We start from the raw sequence: 16,737 nt of genomic DNA on the forward strand, positions 1-16,737 counted from the left end.
TTATTTTGAAAGTCTGCATTTGTATGGAACCCCTTGTCTTAGTGAGTATAAAGGAAATTTATCTCCTGTGCAACAGAATAACATGGATGGAAGTCTATACAGGTTGTTCAAGGATTTTGGATGTGAGCTTAGCTGTCTTGCAGAAATGCAGAAAAGTTACCTAGGGGAGATAACAGAGCCATTGAACAAATTTAAAGCTGCTTAACTGTCGGGTTCTAAAGTATATGGATCACAAACAATTGACTTCCTATTTCATTTACTTAAAAAAGAAAAAAAAAAAAAAAAAGTAGATGAGATATCTCAAGCTTGAAAGACACAACCAATCCTCTAGCTGTTTCTTCATAAAACTCTGTATATTCTAAAATTGTGTAGTGTAGTTCTTGCAGCCAGATACTTGTGCAAAGGGCATCTTTACAAAAGAGTAATTGGAAGGCTCAAAGATGAATGAGCACAGAATCTTTTCCTTTCGTAGAGGAAGATAGGGAGTATGGCTCAGCCTTTCCCCTTCCACAAGGCTTTGCAGAATTTCTCTGGATTATTTTTTCAAATTGAAAAGAAATTGTAATATAATACTTAAATGTCTACGTTTGCTCTCTCTCTATAATGACTAGACAAACAAGCGCTTGAATGTCAGGAAGCTTGCAGAGGCCATCAGGTCAGAATTTGCCACAGTAAATACCATGCTCAATCATTCTTAGTCTGGAAGGCTGGGGAAGGCAGATGAGCAGGAGGGATTTAGTGCTACAGTAGATACCTGGTAGACTGAGAGGGAATGTGACAACAAATTTCAGTGACTGGCTCCAAGCAGATTCACCTTCTGACAGACACCCCTTCAGCTTCTCGAACTTGGACTTGGTAGTCCTTACTTGCATCTGTACCTACACCCATTAAACAGGAAGACAACAGCAAAGGGGGATCTGTCTTTGACTCTTTTATTATGCAGTCTAATACCTGCAACAGTTTCTGCTTAGAGAATCTATAAATACAAAGCAATTTGGAAATCTCTAGCACTGGGACATGCTCCCTTGTTATGAATATTTTTACATGCTTATACAATAAGGTGATTAGCTATACCCCCAATAAATTGAACACCTATTGGAGAAAATTCTAGAAATACTAAATCGTAATTATAACCACTTCCAAAAGGTGAAAATATCTGGATGATATGCAAGTAATCTTGTACAGTATCCTAACTGTGGACATGTAATTTTGACTTTCATGCATTTATTTCCTATTACAGAATTTTAACCCTGTACATGTTGAGCATAGCTACAGTGTGATCCTGGAGGGGAGTGTTTTAGGCAGAAAACAAAGAATTAAGCTTTCCTTTACTATTTTGTTTTTTCCAGAAAAGCACTTAAAAGAGCAGTTGCTGGAGAGGTGGAAGTTGGAGACACTTTTGGAAGGTAAGTCTCTATGCAAGTAGGAGAACTGTTGTGTGGTTCCTCTTTATTATAGTAATTTGTTGCCTTGGTAAGGGCATTCTTCTGCTTTAAAAACAAATACAGGGAACAAAAAGGTTTTTGTTGTCCAGATGTGGAAGGGGTTTTTTTCTGTTTGCTGAACCTCTTCACCAACATGCAATAGATATCAGTAGGTGAAAATTATACTAAGATGACATGTTTTTGCCTCCACCTAAATCATGGTGAACTGTAAAAGTACTTTTTGGCAGCCAATACATTGCCTAGTATAGACAATACTTGTATGGATGACTGAACACTTACTTTTTTGAACATCTCCACTTGCTTGCTGGCATCAGGATCAAGTTCCTGGGATTTATCCTTCATCCACAGCAACGCTTCTCTGTATTTTGTGCAGGCTTTGTTCCGTAAGGCGTCAGATACACAGCTTTGTGGCTAAATGTTGCTAATTCCTGGGCAAGTGAGACAAGGGTCTGAAGGTAAAAGAGAGAAAAAAGTAAAATATGTAAAGGTCCAAGTGACCAGAATGTTTTGGGGAAACATGAGAGAAATGGACTGTAACTACAGCATAGTTAAAATTGCAACTTTAGCATTTGCGTTTGTCAGCGTTCTCACACAGGCTCACCTCATGCCTTGTTAGCGCATGGCAAGAACAGTAGTAAATGCTGAGCTAAAAGTTGATATATAAAATCAAATCTCTTCCAATCTATGCCCCAAAGTGTAAAAGTGCCAGAGATATATATTCCATGATTTTAACTTGTATTTACAGCATTAACAGGAACCTTCTTGCATGCTCATGGTTTACAGTGCGCCCAAACACTGCAAATGCCCAGTTTAAGCAATGCACATTTTTCTCTCCACCTTCTTCTGTCCAAAAGCAGAGCAAATCTCTGGGAGCACGGGTGTGAGTACATGCAGTATTTATTGGAATTCCCAGCATTCTAAATATAAATAGAATTAAAATGTCATACAGTAATAATGAGTCTTCTGCTCTTGCCAGCTCACAGCGGACAAGGAGGTGAAGGATCTGCTTCTGATAGCAAGGTGTGTGCACATCTACCCAGCAGTAGCATTGAACTCACCTTCAGTCTACTGACTGAAAATGTCCAATAATAGCTTGAGTGCACGACAACAGCTATTGCTCAACATGGCCTGGCACTTCAGCCCTAAGGTCCCTCCTGCAGAACTGCATAGGACTTTGCCAAGTTCTAGCATATCAGGCTGAAATTTGGATTTGTTCTATCTCTGTGGATGGGCTTCTGTTAACATTCTGAGGTGGATGCAAACCTGGTGTGAATGGGAGAAGGATGCGTGGGAAGAAAGGACCAGGTGCACAGCTTGAAGCATCTGAAATGATGTGGGGGAAAGAGAGAGAGGTGTTCCGAGCATCCTGTTATTGCCATCAACACTTGCTAACAAGTACTTTGCATACATCTGAGTTTAGTACAGTGGTTTTCTTTTCAGGTATAAAATGGCTTTTCAAATACATGCATGTTCTCTGAATGACACCTTCAATTGAATTTACAGCAGTACATGTAGGGTAAATTAATAATATAAAAAATGTTGAAAACCTTTGCTGGGCAGAAGAAGGGAGGGTCCTCCTTTTGACATCCATCATTTTCTGCCTTCCCTTGCATCCTGTTCTGCTTGAAATGATAATAGGAGCCCTAGCTTATTTTCTTTCTCAGATAAATAAATAATGGCTATAAAAGGAAGTAACTGAAAAATAAAGTGTGTGACACTTTCAAATTATTTACACAATAAAAATAGTCTTCTGGAGATGGCAAAACAAGCACATTGTTCAAACTGATGAGTGAAAAGACCTTCAGATTTTGACAACACTTGCAGTTAGATGTGGTGGATGTGGTGTTGGGGGAGGAATTAATTAAAAAATGAAACACAAATGTCCAAGTCAGACTTCATGTGGAACAATGGTGAAATGCTGGTTATTGGAAAGAAAAAATAGCTAAGGGGTACATATGGACATGCTGCAAAGGAAGAAGAATTTCAGTTTTTTACTGTTCTATTTAATATGTTATTTGTTGCTGATTTATTGCTTAAATGCCTTTAATTGAACTCTGGGGCTTAAGAAGGCATTCCTAGCAATGTAACATTTCCAGTAGTTTTAATACAGTGTAAAAAGGGATAACTTTCTCTTCTTTTTCTTGAGCCTTATGGAAGCTTAAGAAAAATTGTAATAGCCACTATAATTACTTGCTCATGATACGACCTGGAGTTCTGTTCTTTAAGAATGAAAACTGCATCATGAATAACCTAGTAAACATGTACAGCATAATGGTTAAGCATATTTGCAAAAGAAATACAAGTGCTTTACTTGATAACAGTGAAAAATATACCTGGTATTAGAGGTGGAACTCCAGTGAGTACTAAGAGTACATAATTCTCTAAACAAGAAAAAATGCAAGAAGTTGGAAGCAAATATGAGGGAACAGATGCATAAACACTATAAAGGAATTCTAAATGTTTAATACTCTTGAAAATTAATTTTGAAACACTTATTACAAACAGCAGACAGCATTTTGAAAGGCTGTGCAGCTGTAATGTAATTCTAAATATTAATTTCCAAACCATTTCCCATAAAATTTTGTTTTGTTTTAAGGATCAAGAGGTAAAGGTGTAAGAATGGGGGGGAAACTTCTTTTCCATAACCCTTCCACCTTAGAAGCAGTTCTGTAATGCTGTGACTCAATAATGAATAGCATGCTTAGAATTAAATACCGTTATGCGGGCATTTACATTTGTAATTGGAAAGACATAAATTCATTTTTAATCCCTATAATCCTGGTTTCAGTATAAGACACTGTTAAAGTTTTCAAGAATTATTTCAAGAAAGTGCTTCTCTCACTACAATTAGAGCTTAACAGAAATTTTGTTTTCTTTATTTGTAAAAATGCAACATTCATATCTTTTTTTCAAGGAATCTCAAATCTGAGCATTGAGAGGTTAATCAGAAACAGCAATGGTCTCAGGAGACCATAAACATTTTAAGGTATCCCAAAGACTTGTTATGGAATAAGTACGTATTGAAAAATTCAGAATGTGAAAAAGAAAGGAAAAAGACAGAAAGACAAAAAGCCACAAACTAAAATTATCTTGTCACTGCATATGATACCATGAAGTCACTTTTGGTATTTCTCAGTAATCTTTGAGATCTGTGTAGATCAACTGAATGGAGCAAAAACACTTTTCAGAAGAAATATAATTAATTATTTTTTGGACAGAATAAGTTGAACTATAACATTAAATTATATAAGCATATAAACTATATAGATTTAAAATAAAATTTAGTGTATAACAACATTCTTTTGTCCTGGGGCAAGCAAGTTTTCCAGCAAGAAAAAGAAAAACAACTTGAGGTCAAATTGAAAGCAAATCTTTTTTTTTAGCAGTTATGAGGGGGTTTGTATTGAGATGGTCTTGTTTCAATGTACTGTTTCACTGGACAGCATTAATCTAGGCAGAATCATGTTCAAAGACTAAACCAGATATCACCTTGACTTAAGCAGGTGACATTTCTATTTGAAACTAGAAGAGTTGTACTTGACTATACTGTGCCGAATATATCTGCAGATCATTTACCTACTACAGTCAAGACAGCAAAGTGCAAAAAATCGAGTGGCGGTCCTAGCCATTTGTGCCTTTCCTGGGAAGTGATTCGGAACAGGGGCACAGAGCGCCTCAGCTGAGGCAGGATTAGCTTCTGGAGGGTGGTGGCCTCAGCTGCTGGAACGCAGAGGTGGGCCCAGGCTGCGGACTGCGGGAGGTGGTCCTGCAGCGAGGAATGGCGATGTCCCTGCTGTGAGCTGCGTGGAGCCCCGCCGCTAGCAAGGAAGACACTCGTGACTGGGGCTGCTGCACCTTGCTGGAGCATCAGCTGTATTTTCTTTCCACTTATTACCTCTTCTCTAGATGCTCAATAATTCTTCTAACAGTGGGGGGAAAATTAATAGCAGAAACATCTGCAAAATAAATGTAAATGGGGAAAAAATGTGTGTCAAAGGCAAATGATATTGCCTGCAGTAACGGCCCTTGTGTCATAATGTAGTCAGTAATGTATGTGGGAAGAGGAATACATTAGCAATACATATAGACATCCAGAATCATTGCATATATAGGGTCATTTTAAACTCAAGGTCAAAACTTGACATATATAAAAGAAGGGAGACCTTTACAACCTTGACCTTAATATTCCCATGAGAAAGAAGAAACTTGGTACTTTCCTTGTCAAACACAGAATGGATGACAAAATAGGAAAAGTAAATGTCAAGAAGATATTACTGCAGAGGGAAATTAAAAAGTTTAGATTTCTCTCTAATTTTTTCCAGTGGCAGCCTTACGAACTGTTGTGTCATAAATTATAAAATGTGATTGGAAAAGGCTGGTAGGAAAAGGTGCAAGCAATGCTCAAGGCAGCTAAGCAAAATGATTAGCTTCAAACATATCTGCCAAGGCATGTCAGATACAATTCAGACATATCCCAAAACTGAAAATATTTTCCGTTGCTGCACTATACTGCAGCAAGCTGAGAAAAGATTATAAATAAGGATTGTTTTTTCCTTTGTTTAAAACAGACTTTCCTGGTATGGCATAACACTATTCTTCACAAGAATAATTTGGTCAGATAAAAATTTGCATCATATAATCCTGTGCTTACATCTAGCAAGCAACACTGTAGATAGTCCAAAGATTCCAAATGGTGCATGGTGGTATAATATGTGGTGCAAGCTGCTTTCCTTGCAAAAATGGTGGCTTCCTTTCACACCACCAGTCTGAATTTGTACACTTAGATTCCAGCAGATTAGAGACTGGAAAAACTGAAATACGGAATTTGTAGTCTCTTTACCTTCTCATCTTCAGTAAGTTGATGCCGGATTCTGTGTCACCAGCATCTCAGACAGTATTTTTCTTACTAAACATCTGCTGTTCTCCCTGCTTAAATAGATTGGATTAGAAGGGGAGAAAACCATCTCCTCCTCTTCCTCAATGTTTTATTCCAAAGCTTAGTTACTATGAAAACAAATCTTACTTCTTTCCTTACAGAAAGGGCTTTGTTGATGTGCAATATTTGATTTTTGAGAACTGTTCTGGCTCTTAATTTTCAGTTACATCAGGATACAAGATCAAATTAATTATTGTAAATTACATTCAGATAGGCTTCTTGTAGCTTTGCTCCATTGACTTTGATAGGCTTCATTGACTTGACTGAGATACTCTAGAATTACACCAGTGTAACTCAATCTGTTTCAGTGCTGTTTAAATCTAGAAAATGTTTTGATGTTTCAACTGCAGCAGTTAACTGCTGGATGTACTGTGGTTTCCTAAAAGGCAATAGAGACTATCCATTGAGGGTTTGTGTGTGCTCTTAGAAATTAAAGGCAAAACCTTCTAATTAATTTATTCTTCTTTTAGATGCCGTAGATATATAAAGAGGACCATTTCCATGCTGATGCAAGGTGGAAAAAATATATTTTGTGTAACACCAAGAACTGTACTTTATCTCTGTCCCAAGTATAAAAACCTCCAGCCAGTAAGTTCCAAAACCATAAGGTCCACCAAAATAATGAACTAATAATACAGGATCTGCTGGAATATCAGATTCGTCATCTGAGGTTAAGAGTGGAAAAGTGAAAGATCTGTCTGATCTCACAAGCAGCTTGAACAGATTCTGGACCCTGATGGGACTCAGTTGAGTTAAAGCAGATTTTGACTTTCTGATTTTTTTCTTTTTTTTTTTTTTTTTTACATTAGGATCAGAAATAGTTCCCAAATTTGTATGAACCTTTTAAGAAAGATTCAGGCTAATGATTATGCAAAACCAAAGAGTGCAAGGATGTGAAAAAGATGGAAATTTATGCTGCTTAAATTAGAGGACAAATTACTGTATTTACTTTAACAGGGGAGATCAGAAAAGAGATGTTCGCGAATCCAAAACATACCATAGTAAAAACAACTTCTTACTAATGCACGCCCATACCACACCTTGCAGACTTTTGTTCAAAGTACACATTTTCAGCAGATTCCTCTGGATGTCCACATCCACTGTTTGATGTGCGAAGTGCCTTCAAACTTCGAATCACACAAATGAGGGATTTATGTTACCCAATTGCCTTTAATGATGCATGTGTTTAGCAAATGGAGAGCAAAGCTCCTCCCCCTGCCCAAATGAGCCCTATGTGATAGAAAGAATCAGCAGTCTAGCTGGTAGACTCTATGTGCTACACTTCGGTTAATGTAGTAAACTGGAAACTGCCAAGCTATTCCTCCTACATTAAGCGTATGCAGGGAGGTATGCACAGATATAGTAATGAGGCAATTTATGATGGAGAATAATTTAAGAAATTCTCCTCTTTGGTTTTGAATAGATGCAGAAAACAATAATGCAACTCTAGATACCCTTTTCTGGCCTCTCAAACTGTGCAAATGAGGGAAACTGCCCTGTTGAAAGTAATTAGTATTTTTTAGTGGCAAGAAAAGTTGTATCATTTTCATGTATTCATATCTGACATGTGAATTCTTACTAATGCTTTGCCCTGGCTTTGCCAGATGTCAGTCCACTGCTTAAGGGTCCTTAGCTTTACCTCTAATTTGGTGTTCAGCTCTGAGTCAGATGTTACTACATATTCATCATCTTTCTTTTTCATAACTTTGGTTAGCTTTTGTTTCATTTCCAGTATCTCTTCTACATTTTGCTGACCTCTGACTGTTTTTTTGACTTTTCTTCTCCACAGAAATCCCTGAGATGGCTAGTGGGGGCGCAGAACAAACTGGAATATTTTTCAGCAACTGGGATAGAGGAATTAAGTCAGCATTTCCTGAATGCTTTTCTATGTGGCCTGAACTGTATTTCAGAGGTAGTTTACAGCAGCTGTGTTGTGACAAAAGGTCAGAACTTCCCTACTCTAAATCTATACACCATAGCAATAAGAAGTGTGATGAGGGGGACCTTTGGGGGTAAACGATTTAGACTATTGGGATCTTTTGCTGCAATGAAAATTAGCATATCGTATTTCTCCATATGGCTTTTGGTGAATGCTAGTCTGCATTGAGAGATAGTTTCAAACATTCAAAGAAATTTCTGTGCTCAAATTATTTGCTGAAAAGTCTCTGTAGTAGTCAGAGAGAGTGCTTATTTCAAAATTTATTTGGTTTTACAAACATTTAAACTCATACTAAGATCCCCTGTGACAACACAACATAAATTGGTCACAGCTACCAACTTGTCCATTGGAATAAATTGCAAAGATCTGAAAAGCTGACATTTTGAAGTTTTGAATATGGATATTGTAACAGATACAGAAATTTAAATTGTTATGGTTTGAGTTACTTTTTCATCTTTTCATACAGTAAATCTTTTGATTTGGACAGCTTGGTAGGCTCATCCAGACTGAGCAGCTGTCTTTTCTGAACCAAATTCATCCAGTTTCTCACAGTTATAAATACATGCATCTGAAAAGCCACTTATTCCTATTTTCTTGCAATTTATAGGACAATTTAGGATTGATTTTCATGACAATTTTAACCTAAGTTTTGCCCATAACTTTAGTTCTGTGCCAATATGCTTAACTCAAGCATAGTTGGTGATTTTAGCTTGATGGGACTTTTCTGGCATACGAATTGTAACATCTAACAAAGTAGCCTGTGCCTTACATTAGATCTGTGTGGCTTCTCTCATGTGAGTTGGCCAAATTTTGAAGAATTAATCAGCAAAGTACTCATTCCATTTACCTGAATATTAGGAAAGCAATGAATGGTAGTTTTACAGGTCTGTCTTTCAGAACAGGATGGTCAGCATTTCTCCCTAAAGAGCTCTCTTCTAGAAACGTGTCACTCCTATACGGAGGTGCAACAGGGATAGTGTGACAGACAACCGGTCAGAATGATGTATTCCCAAAGCATATTTAGTAAAACTAGCTTACAGGTAAACAATAATTAAGCCTACCAAACGTGAATATCTTTTTTTAAAAACAAAAGGAGAAACAACTCTTCCCCCCAAATACTGTTTTTAAATGAAGCAGAATGGTAATTCTTAAACTGTATTCACCCCTGGATTATGAGGGGAGAGACAGATTAGCAGGCCCATTCTTACAAAGAGTAGAAATTAACTCCAAGTCAAGTGTGTGGACCTCCTACCTGGCATGAAGTATATAACCTGAGAAAAGCTTTTGACTTTCCTACAACAGGAGAAAAGAGGAAGTGCTGAAACTTCATTTACGATATAGAACAGATCTGCCCAAATCTGATCCACTATTTTTTTAAGAAACACATTTTTTGAATCACATAATCTTAAATAACTTTGTAGCCTGCATTAACTCACTGTGATGAGAAAAATGTTAAGAATTCTTTAATTCTTAAGCTTACGTCATATTTATTCCAGTGTGAATTATCTCTTTCCTATGAAGCTATTAGAAACAATTTTCAGATTCCTTGTGAATCCCTAGAGGTTCAGGGATCTCTTGTATTATGAAAGGATCCCGAGAAGGATTTGAAACAGAAGGCAGGGGAGTGGGTGGGAAACTAGCAACTTCATAGATACAAAATATTCTGAAAGAAGACTAGGATTTTTCGATGCAGTATTATGAACCATGAATTAATAAAACATAATCAGTTACAAGGATTGAAAGGGAGATAGAATAACTTCATTGTGTTTTCCCCTAGAAATAAAAAAGCCATTAGTCAGCCTAGTAGTTCAGCGTTATTTTCCTCGATATTATATATTAGCATAAAGCAAAACAATTTACCAAGGAAGATATTGCACCTCTCTGTGGCTCTTGCTTTTGTACGTGCAGAATCACAGAATAATTTAGGTTGGAAGGGACCTTTGGAAGTCATCTGGTCCAACCCCTTGCTGAAAGCAGGGCCAGCTTTGAAATTATCTCAGGTTGCTCTGGGCCTTTTCCAGTTAAGGTCTGAACTGCCAGTGATGGAGATTCCACAGTCTCTCTGCGCAACTTGTTTCAGTGCTTAACAACCCTCAAAGCAAAGAATATTTTCCATCTCTAATGCAGTTTCCTCACTAGGAGAGTATAATGCCCTGCAAAATTTCCCTTTTTATTTTTGTTCTGTTCTACCATGTTATTCTACAAATAAAGAAAATTGTGAGGACAGAGGATGAGCAGTAGTGAATGGTGTTGCATGAAATTATATAAATATATATCTTTTGTGGGGAGGGTGTGTGTGCATAGTAATATTGGCAGGACCAAACCTTAACAAAGGGAAAGGACAAAAGAAGGCATTGGATGTAGAATGATATTTTGAAGAAGGATAAGAATAGACAACATTGCTCAGAACTTTCAGAAAATCATATTGCATCATAGCAGTGGTAAGAAATGAAAGATGGAACTGAATGGGAATTTCCAGTAAAATTTTTTCTTCTTTTCAAATGCCTGCTTGTTGAAATGAAAAATTGCTCCTAAGTAAGAGGCAGTGTTTAAAAGCATTTGGTGTAAAACAATTTCTGAATTAGAGTATTTTTTTTTAATTCAAAACAATTTCTGGATTCAAAATGTAAGTTATGATGCTTAGCAACATGGAAACCAAACATTTAAAAATTATCATGAAGGAACATCTGATCTGATTTAAAAAAATAATTTAATGGTTTACAAACTTTTCTTGACATCATTGTTTAATTCAGATTCTTCTGGGACCAAAGAATCATTTCAATCCAGTTCTAATGAAAATCAAGCCAAATATTGCAGTTGGCAGAAATATCTGATTTCTAACCCTTATCGTGTGTGTTTTGGAGTGGATCTTGCTGGCCACACTTTAAGGAGAAAGGTGGAAATGACTCTTATTCCCAGTAGCTATAAAGCCTGTTGCTCTAGTCATCATATACCGCTGAACTGTAGGCTCTGATCATGGGAGACTGTTATTTCAGAGTCCCACTGACTTCAGTGGATCTGCATAGGTTCAAAAACCATTGGGTAGGGTTTAATATATTAAATGGATTTAAGCGAGTCATGACCTAGGAGAGAATAAGATCTGGTGTGAATAATGTTGCGGAAGTATGTCAGAAGTCGCATCCCTTGTAACTTAGTCATCTTCTACATACGTGACATTTTGTAATGAGATAATTAAGCTTTAGGCTGTGTAATAATCATGTTAAATTAGTGCTAAAACAGCCAGAAGTGCCTGCTAATGAGTGTGGATATCTCAGCATGAGCTTTGCAGCAGAGGGTTAACAGATGCGAAGGTACATCCACAAGGCAGGGCAGGGTTTCCTCAGCAGATGGACAGGGGTCAGAAAGAAACTAATTGGAGCAACGTGGAGACAGAATTTCTCATAATGCGTTTTTCCTGTCATCAATCCTGTATTTGATGATACGGCTATCAAGTTATGTGGTTATCAAGTATGTCTTACATATTCAAGGAAATGGCGTCCTATATTTTACACCCATGAAAAGCTCATGTGTTTATCTGTGTATGTATGGGGAAAAACTCCAATATGGTTCTAGCCTTGTTTGTCTCTCATTTGTGATAGCCATCTGCTAGCTTTCTTAATTTGGGTGGAAGCCTTATTGCATTTGCTTTCCAGGTTAATGCTACTTGTAATATTTTCCTTTGATTTATTTTCTGGAAAGTCAAAAGAAAAATCAGACAACCGTTGTAACATGGCTCTGACAGTCAAACCAAAGAATGAGGAGGACAGAGGGGAAAGACAGATCTGCAATATATTAGCTAAATACTCAGCTAGCAATATAACTTGCTGAATATGGAAAATAATTTAGAAAATAAAATCGTTTAAAATATTTGTCTTATAGTACTAGTGAAATGCCAAATGCTATTCATTCTGCTCTATTTAATAGGAAAAATTGAATTTATTTCATTACTTTCCAGTATGTTCCTATGCAGCAACCCCTACATACTGTATCCACTTGAGAGTCAGGGTCATTATATCAGAAGACATCTCAGCTAATATATTGCTTCCATAGGTACATTGCTTAATGCTTCTGTTTTCCTTTCTCAAATTCTACCAAATAAATTCATTTACTGAAAATACTAGTAAACAAGAATATTTACCTAATATTTGTCATTATATCTTTTCTTTCTCACATGATTGGAAATGCTATGAATGTGATGCTGCTTGTTGATGAATATTGTTTAGGACAGACGCAGTCTCCAAATTAACAGGTTCAGCAAGTCACTTTAAAAGGTAAAATTTTTCATTCAGTTGTGTTGATTGTTATGCCAGTGCTCCTTGATTTTAATATCTAGCTTCCCAGACCTTGCACTTTCCACTCTGTCTAGCTATTTTCCTTTCAAAAGTTTTGTTTCAAGTTCAAAATACAGCATTATGGTATTACATGCTTCATACGTCACCACTTTATCCATTCTTACTGACCTTTTTCCAGTTGTTTGCATACCACAGTGTTCAGACTTCCCTGGATTCTTTTTCTGATCATCTGTATCAAGTTTCTTAGACTTTCTTCATGTTACACAGTGACCTATAGAGAGGAGAGAAATAGTATGTTTAAGAAAGAAGTTGATAATTAATGAGACTTTGATCAGCTTAACAGCATAAGAAAAGTGTGTATTTTTACTTTGGGGAATCTCTGTGTATGCCTATCTACTGCTTTCTACTGCAAAAATTTCACTGAAAATACAGAAGAAAACCTTATATCTCAGGAGTTTCCATTAGAAACATGTTCCTTTTTTCTATGTAAGTTTCTCCTTCCAAGCCCTTTTTGAAATATTTTTATGTTTAAATTGTGGAAATCATTTTAAGCATATATGATTAAATCTACCTCCTAACGTTAGATGTACGGAAATCTAGTGAAGTATGTTGAGTTCGTACTGGGAATTTATCAGCCTACACAAAACTCATTTAAACTTGATAGAAGTTTATTTTCATTATGGAAAAACCTCACCACTGTACGCAGCAAAAAACAATGTTAAAAAAGGTCTACCTCTCTGCTGTGTAATTTATACATGAATGGAGAGAGAGATACAGGTGACATTGATTTAGAAGGAAGGAAGCTAGGCTTTCACAGGCTTAAAAAAGAAACTGTAACTGTGTACATACAAATATCTTGTTATTGCATACCAATTCCAGGCCATGTCGAGCAAACCTGATAGTGTTTGTTGTGTAGGTCTGCTATCAAATGTGGCAGCAGGTGGGGAAGCAGCTATTTGAAAAGCTGGAAAGTGATTTTTGGTTGAGAAAAGCCATTCTATTTTAAACTAAATGAATTTAAAAAAAAAATCAAAACACTAGAATAATTATCCCCAAACAGTTTGCGAGTGGAAACTTATTTAATACATCTTATATTTTTAAGGTGACTTTTCACTGCTGCTTAATAAATACAGTAGCACAGTACTGTCATGATCTCTGAATATCTAAAAAAATATATTTGGGAAATTTAGTGGTAAACTATTCCATACTAAATAAAAGGATAGGATGCAAATAGAAAAGAAGAAAAAGAAACAATAAATGCAAATGATTTAAGAATTTTGGTAACTTGCAAAAAGTCTCCTTGGCATTAGCTTAATTCAGCAAAGTTTTAAGCATCTGTCAAGGAAGTACACTTAAAATCACCACAGAGCTTTATAAAAATGGTGTCAGACTTCAGTATAACAACTAAATTTGGAGTTCACTTCAAACTCTATAGAGAATACCTTGTACAGGTATGCAAAATTTAGTTTTACGTTATAAAATGGTTTAATCTTAGTTGGCTATATACTAGTTTTGTTCTGTTAAGGATGACTTTAGAAAATAAGCTGTTTGACTTGCAGCTCAGTTTCAGAATAAGAATGATGACCTTAGCTGCCTTATTTGCAAAAAATGAAAAATAAACTCTTTTTTAGTTTAGCACAGGGAGAGACTGGAGCTAATTAAATATAACTCTAGAGCTGAATTTTATTTTTGTTCTTTGGATGATTACATTATAAAGTAACTCACTTTACAGTAAACTTTTTCCATTACTTTTGTAGAAATTTGTTATTGATTTTTTCCCACATGAAATGATGAGATTATATTTCTAGTATCTCAGGACCAATTACTCCAAAGATAGTTTTATGTCAGGACTTTTGTATTGGGAGAGAGGAGGGAAGGGAAGAAAAACACTAAATAGGTAGTCCCTGTGAATAGAATATTGTGAAATGTTCGGGGTGATGTTGCATAACTTGGTAATAGACCTTGTGCCAGCTTTGTCCAAATATTTTGAAGAAAGATACTATACTATGGGGTAAATTAAATTCATTATTAAAGGACTCATGGATATGCCAAAAAAAAAACACGTGGCTGGGGTTAGCTAGACACAGGGAGGAAGATTTATATTCAAGCACGCCAAAATAAGGCTGAGGCAGGGAAGTTGCTGTATCCATAAGCAAACTGTTGCAGTTTGCTGTTGCCAGCAAGTGTTGCAGTTGCTTTGGCCAGCCTGGGCTGTACAGCCCTCCCCCCCCCCCCCCCCCCAGCTCCTTTTCATACAGTTCTATCTATTGGTGATTATGTATGTAGATATATGTATGAATGCTTTTCATGTTCCTGAATTTAAGGTGGAAAAAGCACTAAAAATGGTATACTAAGTTTACGTCTCAGTTTTTTTCAAGTGTGTTGTCTGTTTAAAATTTTTGAAATACTTATTTCTTGTAAGTAACAATGGCATGTGTGTCCCATTTATCCTTAAAATATTATTTGCAAGACAGAGGTGTCCATGTATGAACTTTAAGAGGAAGCTTTGCCATTCTGGTTTAGATATTGGATATCGGATAATGCAACTTTAGTATTACAGTATTTAACAGATTCAGTAACAGATGTTGATACAAATTAGTAGAATTATTTAGACACAAGTTAAAAACAAATGGGTAGCTGACTTCTTTGAGTTTGCGTATTGACCTTTTTGTTTATTTAACACCAATAATTAATTGAAATTAACTTATGACTTGACTTTGATATTACTACTGTTTTACACTAATCTAGTAGTAATGCTAGCTAAAATTTGGTTTAACCATTTCAGTTAATAAAATGCATAAAACGGAAATTGATACTGGCTGATATTTCTTTTAATAAGCAACTGGATCTAGATCTGGGTAACTGATCTGAGCTTTTGAGAACCGAACAGACTGAATTCTAAGACTCATTATAATTTATCAAGTGTTATGTAATATTGGTGTACATTTTAATGAGCATTATTTATGTCCTTAGGGCTTTCCAAAAGAGTGAGATGTTGAATATGCATATAGTGAGTTTACTAGTATCTGTGTTTTCTTATATGTAATTCCGTAAACACCTATTTCAGTTTTTTTTGGATTTTTTTGTGTACATTTTCTGTGATGTATTATGCTACACAGTTTGCCAATTTTTATTCTAAAATCTCCCCAGAACTCAGGCTGACTTTACCCTAGAAGCTTTGGTATTTATATAATAAATAAATACACAGGTATTTATATAATAAATAATTAGCTGCAGATGTGCTGTTACACCATTGCTTCCAGCTTCTCTTTTGCAGTGCCTGCCGTGAGGTACACAGAGGGCAGAGACGACTCTAGATCTAGAACATGGTTTTGGGGATGTGGTGGCTTCAAGAGACTATGTACTTTTTTAAACTTCCTCTATTTCTTGATGTATTAAATGGAGATAATATTACAGGAACTAGCTTGCCTGCATGGAGAAAACTGAAGAGCTTGAAATGATCCTCTTTCTTTTTCTTTTGTGCTAAATCCTATCTCTTTCATGTTAAAATAATTGACACAGTGTAAACTTAATTGTAGATAGTGAAAGGGTTGTAAGCTCTGTCATCCCTGCCGTGCATGAGGATAATACTTGTGTCTTTATCGAGAATGTTAGCTTGAAGTTGTAACACTTCATATTATGACGTTCATCTCTAACATAGCAATACTACAATCTAGAAGCAGTTCTGGGAAATTCCCTCTAGAAAGACGGAATTCGTGCTCCAAGGGTCTCTTAGGAAGGCACAGCTATGAGTGGTGCCTTTAGACGGCACGCTCTCAAGTGGAGGAAATTGCACCTTAGTTCCTTGGATGTTTTCCAGGGGATCTGTCTGGGAGGTTTAGGACACTTGTGGCTTATGGGTTACAGGGTCATTTTGGGAACAGCTGCTATGTTTGAAGTAATTGATCTGAAGTGTTTTGCAGCCTCCATGCAAACGGCTACAAAAACAGACCAAGCTAATGCCCCTTTTCCACCTAAGCACAAAGCGAGTTGGCCCTGCCGAAGTTGCCAGTACAGTGCTTTGAAGTGAGCAGTCCCACTTCTTGGTAAAACAGATTGGGGAAGGCCCAACATGTTCCATCTCTGTAACCCATCCAGCGTAGGGAGTTACCCCCTTCTCTACAA

At 36.5% G+C, this 16,737-nt stretch overlaps 1 long non-coding RNA gene across 3 annotated transcripts in view; it reads left to right on the forward strand.

The window, feature by feature from the left end:
• LOC112989448 (uncharacterized) overlaps nucleotides 1-16,737 on the forward strand; it is a 28,749-nt gene that overhangs the window by 9,512 nt on the left and 2,500 nt on the right. For 2 of the 3 annotated variants that reach the window (XR_010390038.1, XR_010390037.1), the window contains exon 2: nucleotides 1,350-1,406. This is a non-coding gene — a long non-coding RNA (uncharacterized LOC112989448). Of the gene's footprint in view, nucleotides 1-1,349; nucleotides 1,407-12,541; nucleotides 12,592-16,737 lie in introns of those variants that run through there. The other variant, XR_003260833.2, reaches the window with a different exon arrangement.

The sequence above is a fragment of the Dromaius novaehollandiae genome, chromosome 7 (assembly GCF_036370855.1).
Source record: "Dromaius novaehollandiae isolate bDroNov1 chromosome 7, bDroNov1.hap1, whole genome shotgun sequence".
NCBI classification, from domain to species: domain Eukaryota; kingdom Metazoa; phylum Chordata; class Aves; order Casuariiformes; family Dromaiidae; genus Dromaius; species Dromaius novaehollandiae.